Source organism: Oryza sativa, chromosome 4 (genome assembly GCF_034140825.1).
Source record: "Oryza sativa Japonica Group chromosome 4, ASM3414082v1".
Taxonomy (NCBI): domain Eukaryota; kingdom Viridiplantae; phylum Streptophyta; class Magnoliopsida; order Poales; family Poaceae; genus Oryza; species Oryza sativa.
The window spans coordinates 13929198-13935197 of NC_089038.1; the positions used below are offsets into that span (position 1 = coordinate 13929198).

General features: G+C 46.3%; 1 non-coding gene across 1 annotated transcript; it reads right to left on the minus strand.

Annotated features, from left to right (window-relative positions):
• Window positions 1–2280: 2280 nt before the first annotated feature.
• Window positions 2281–2383, minus strand: LOC112938872 (small nucleolar RNA R71). The gene has a single exon (XR_003242192.1). It is a non-coding gene; the product is annotated as a small nucleolar RNA R71 (small nucleolar RNA).
• Between the last annotated feature and the right edge of the window lie 3617 nt (window positions 2384–6000).

Consider the following 6000-nt stretch of genomic DNA (forward strand, 5'->3'; position numbering starts at 1 on the left):
TGACACACCGATGCTCCACCACCACACAAGCTCTGCCGACATGTGGGACCCCTACACTGGCGTCCCCCGCCGGCTAGCCTTCGGGCACCGAAGACCGCACCACACCTACCGCCAGCTCCTCCTCACACCTAGGTAGCCTTCTCCACTGTCAGCCGCGCCTCTCGTGCTAAGCCGGCCTCCTCCACCGGACGCGCCTATCGCGCCAATCTGGCCTCCCTCCATCGGCCGCGCCTCTCACGCCAAGCCGGCCTCGATCTCCGCCGCCCGCGCCTCTCGCGCCGAGCCGGCCTCCGCTGCCATCGGCTGCGCCTCTCTGTGCCAAGCCGGTCTCCGACCTCTCCACTAAACGATGCCACGCTGGCTGTTGACGGTCGTTATCGATCAATTTTGATCGTTAATATTACCAAAATAGAGGAGAACTAGTGATGCTTGCAATGCATATACATGTAAGAATAATAATATTCCACTAGTATTAGGTTTACTAACCTTTTGCAGAGAATAACAATGAAGTCAGACGAATTGGACGATGTCGATGATCAGACGATAAATCAACTCAGACGATAAATCAATCGGACGATGTCGACGATCAGACTTATGTATGAATGGGCCAAGAACTCAGAATTGACACGATGAATTGGGCCAAAATTCACAAGTCTACGAAGTGAAGCAACGGAGGAGGCCACTAGCAAAAACTTGGGCTGGTTGGTCCGGCCCCTGGTTCGGCCGAACCAGTGGGTTTGACCTAACCTCCCGTGGCGCTGATGGATGCAGGGTTTTGATGGACAGCTGGGATTGATCACCAATGACGGTTGCAGGATATTACCGACCATTCCAACCATCATAACCGTCATTACCTGCCTATAAAAGGAGTTGCCATTCTTACATCACACACACACCTCAAGCAAGAGCTCTCTCATATTCTCTCAAGTTAGTTTAGTGTTATTAAGCTAGTGGAATAGAAATAGAGTAGAAATCGGGAGTCCGAAAGCCTTTGGAAGAGTTCGGGAATGGCTCTAGTATCTTTCCTTTTCTCTTTTGTAAGCTTTGTACTATTATTAGAATACTCTTCTTTATACATTTATGATATTGAAATACTTTCCAAGTATATTAATGCCTACTTTAAATTATGTTCATGTTATACTGAATATGTTGCTAGCTTATATGGGAGATGCTTTGGTGCGGGTATAATGTTTGCTTACGCAATTACTCTATGTCATGACGATGATATTAGAGTAGTATCTGGTAGTTTAGACGTCGCGTCTGGATTACGGGATATTATTATTTGGAGTTATATGCTGCGGATGAGAGGTGGGCCACTGATGGTGATAGCTCAGTACGGGTATTCCTCCGCGCGCGTATATAATCCTAAGTTAATTCCCTGGGGAGGGTACTCCTCCGTATTTAGCCCCGGTTGTATGGTCATGACGGGCTGTCGTAAGGAACTCGGCAGTCAGGGGCGGCTTCTCTCCACATGATCTTCCCACGGGATAAAATAAATACGATACCCTTGGAAAACTCTCGGGTGAAATGCTACAATGGTATATCCGTGCGCTTGCGGATGAACTCTGTAACCATAATATACCAGGAGTAATTCTGCGCCATTGCTGGGAATTATATTTCTAGTAATATCATTAAGAAATACTAACAAGCTTTTCTGGCGCTGTTGCCAGGGAAGATTCATAATAGAGATTACCTGACCTAATACTTTCTAATTACCTTTGTATAATCATTTCCCTTTGCAAGCTAACCTTGGTTGTTTTTACTTTTGTTGTGAAAGCAGGGTAGTACATGACTGATTTCAACTTGCCGGAAAATTTCAAAGAAAATCCAGAAGCTTTCTTCCAGAGCGTCAGGCCGTGAGCCACTGCTCTGCAGAAAACTCTACTGACAAAGAAACCAGCCGTACCAGCGCCACCGACTTTCAAGACTATAGCTGACAAGACTCTCCATGAGTTCGCTGCTCCCTCTGCTGAGAATGTGGCCATTGGACCACAGATCAACATGGGAGACATGGATTTCGACTTGAAGTCCAGCCTCATCACTATGGCGTAGGCTAGCCCGTTCTGCGGCAAGCCTAACGAGGATGCCAATGCTCATCTACAGCAGTTCCTGGAGAACTGTAACACGTACGCCATAAAGGGCGTCAGTCCAGACACCGTCAGGCTAAGGCTGTTCCCGGTTTCCCTCCTCAGGAGAGCGAAGCAGTGGTTCTACGCTAACCGTGCTGCTGTCAACACCTGGGACAAGTGTTCTACGGTATTCCTCTCGAAGTTCTTCCCGATGGGCAAAACCAAGAGTTCTTCCAGCAGACAAGGGACGAGGCCATTCCTGAAGCATGGGAACGACTTCAAGAGTATGTGGCCGCCTGTCCTCATCATGGGATTGACAACTGGCTAATCATGCAGAACTTCTACAATGGACTCCCATGTCCCGCGATCACCTGGACGTGGCAGCTGGAGGAGCTATCTTCTCTAAATTGGTTCGAGGAGCCGCTGATTTAATAGAGAAGATGGTCTCCAATATGGGTTGGAGCGAGGAACGACTCCAGACCCGTCAGCGAGGCATGCACACCGTCAAGGAGACGGAATTACTTGCTGCCAAGCTGGACCTTCTCATGAAGCGATTGGACGACCACGACAAACGGCCTCAAGGCACCATCAAGGCCTTGGACTCACACGTTACGTGTGAGGTCTGCGGCAACATGGGTCATTCTGGGAATGATTGCCCAGAAACCTATGAGGAGGCGATGTACATGGGCAACAACAACAACGGTTACCATCCACAAGGCGGTCAAGGGTGGAACTAGCCACGCCCGTATTATCTAGGAGGTAATAACAACGGTAACTTTTCTAACCAATCCTCCTTGAAGGATCTAGTTTTTGCGCAAGCTAAAACTACCGATGCTCTAAGTAAAAAGCTCACTGCCAATGACAAGATCTGTCACACCCTAAAAATCCCAAATTTATAAATTCTTGTTTAAGTGGAATTTTTAGAAATGATTTAAAAGCCTAGAAGAAAAGATCTAATTTTAAGTAATAAATTCCAATATAAAAGTGGGCTAGATAAAATTTTATTAAATACTTCTCTTGATTCTATAGTTCCTAGATTTTTCTGGGATTTATTTGAGCCAAGAAAGTATTTTTAATAAATGGAATTGCATTTCATGAATAATTTAAAAGGAAAAAGGTTTTAAAATCCTTCTTTTGAATTTGGGTCGAAAGTCAGCCCAAGTCTCTCATTCTTCCCGGCCTGTGCGCGCTGGCCTAGTCCGCCCTCTCTCCCTCCTCTCTCCCGCTGACAGGTGGGGGGGGGGGGTCGTCTGCCTCCTCCCGCCGCCAGGCGCGCCCTAGCCGCGCGCAAGCCGCCACCGCCCCTTCCAAATTCGGTTGCATCTTTCCCGATCCGATCAAATTGATAGGGGGGAAATGATCCCTTCGATCTCCTCTATCTTTTCTCCTATAGAAACTTTATCTAATTTTGCTTGGAAATCATCGGATTCGAGCTCGATTCGGATTTGATTTCTCTCCTCTAACCCTAAACCTTCCATCGCCGACGCCGAACGTCTTGGGCCTAGCCGCTGCCCCCTAGCCCCTATAAAATGACCCCCGAGACCTCCTTCGTCCGCCGCCACCTTCGCCTTAGCCCTCCACCGCTGGTAGAGCTCTAGCCGCGTTAGCCCGTGCGCCGCCGCAAGTCCAGCCGTGCGCTGCTGCTGCTCTGGTCGTCATCGTCGCTCGGGAAGGTCGCTGTCGTGTTCACCAAGTCGTCGCTGTCCTCGTCCCGTTCTCCGTTTCCGCCGAAGATCGCCGGAGCATCGCCGTCGCCGTCGACCCGAATGTCTTCGCCGCTTCGACCTCGCTGCCGTCGCCGTCGGTTGCCGTCTGTCGTCGTTCGAGCCCTCGGTGAGTTCGCCGTGTCGCCCTCTACCCGTAGGTGTGGTCCGTTTGCGCCGCCGCGCCGTCATTCGCCGGCGAGCACGAGGTGTCGAGCCACCGCCGGTGATGACGTCTTCGTCGACATCAGCTCCACATCAGCCGTAGACCCGTGGTAGATCCGATCGATCTCGGCCGTCCGTTTTGTTTAGATTAGATCTTAGCCGTTCGTTCCATAGGCCGCTTCCGTGCAACCTGTCCACCGTGAACCCGAGCCCACTGACACTATAAATCCTTTTTTCTTTTCAAAAATAATTCGTTATTGCGTCATAATCCAATTAAAATCTATATAAATGATTTAATCCGGTTTAATATTTAAAACTTCATAACTAATTCATCTTAGCTCGGATTTAGTTGGTTCAAGTCTCTAAATTTTTCTAAAATTGGGATCTACATGTTAAAAATATCCACATGTGCTGTTTATGATTGTTTATGTACTGTTTTGGTGATTTTGCTCTTTTATGTTTAGATTCCGACGTTCCCGGAGAGTCCGATTTTGCAGGAGAAGATTTTGAAGAGTTCTAAGGCCAGCAAGGCAAGTCACACACACCTCAAACAACCCTTTGAGCATGTTGATCCCGTTTAAAGCTATTGTTTCTATTCAACTATTGCATTTATTTTTGAATGTCATCGAGTGGGAATGACCTATTTCCTTTGTTATAGCCTTTTGTTATTGATTACCTATACTTTGTCACCTGGTTAATAATTGGATTAGCTATAACATTATATGGTTTTGGCTAAAGTAATTAGGATGCTTAGCCATGCTTAGAGACACTAGCTCATATGAATGGGATAATTAATGATTCATTATTACTTAATGATGGATTAATGGTAGCTCATGATGGTTAATCATGATAGGATGATTAATTAAGATGTCAACTAAAACATGGTAACGGTGGGTTGTGAGCACATGGTTTTGATGGTCGTGCTCATGACAATTAAGGACCGGTTCACAATTTTCGGTTGTGAAACATTAACCGTGCCAACCACAAGCCAGCGTGGGCAACAGCTTTACCTTTTGTATAGTGTGGTTCATTGTGGGGCACCAGACTGAGAAGTGGCGGAGATAAGCCTACGGGGGTCGCTGGGGAGTCCATGGTGCACTACTTTGAATTGTGTTATGCGGAGGGTATTGTCACAATCTCTATTCGGGTACTTGTCAAGTATCGCGACGCATGGTTGACATGATGTTGAGGTTGTGTCTTGTGGGTATAGTGGTACACCTCTAGCCAGAGTAAAAACTATCCGAATAGCCGTGCCCGCAGTTATGGGCGGGTCTAACAATGTCTTTCGTGATTAGTCTCACACCTCTCACCATAATAAATGATGCTGTAATTGGTAATAACTTGCTTAGCTCCTGGTTTGGAGATAGAACTGTGCAGCCGGGAATGGTTGTCTAGAAATGTTGGGCCTATGCAACGGGTATGTTGTGTAGCGTTGAATTAATATTGTTTAATTAAATACTTTACTGTTTTTCTAAATTCTGAAGTATTTATTGAATGCCATTTATGCAAATGAGACTATATTATGCCATCCTTTATTATCCCCTGCACTTGCATATTTGCTGCGTGGCTTGTTGAGTATGTCATATACTCATCTTGCAATCATTCATCAGAGAAGGAGTTCTACAGTGATGCTGAAGGTGTGGAGGATTAGGCGTAGCCCTGGTCAAGCTGCTTGTGGGATGGAGTCGCCTGTGCTCTTTATTTTATTTTCCGCTGCTTAGATCTTTATTGTTTGAGAGGAACTATCCATCTCTGTAATGACTTTTTATTCGCCTCTTAATTAGATTAATAATTGCACTCTATTATCAATTTGTTATTGTGTGCCTCAGCTGATTCCTGGACGAGGGTTTACACACATGTAAGCGTTTGGAGTTTTGGATAGAAATTCCGGGCGTGACAAGTTGGTATCAGAGCCTCCTTAACCCTAGGTTATGCCAAATGGTTACCTATAGAAGCCCTCTAAAAATATTGAAAAAGTAGAATTATTCTCCTCTCTTTCTCTTTTAATTAAACCAAGCTAATGGCACATGCAGATTATAGTCTCTTCAATTGTTCTCATTCAA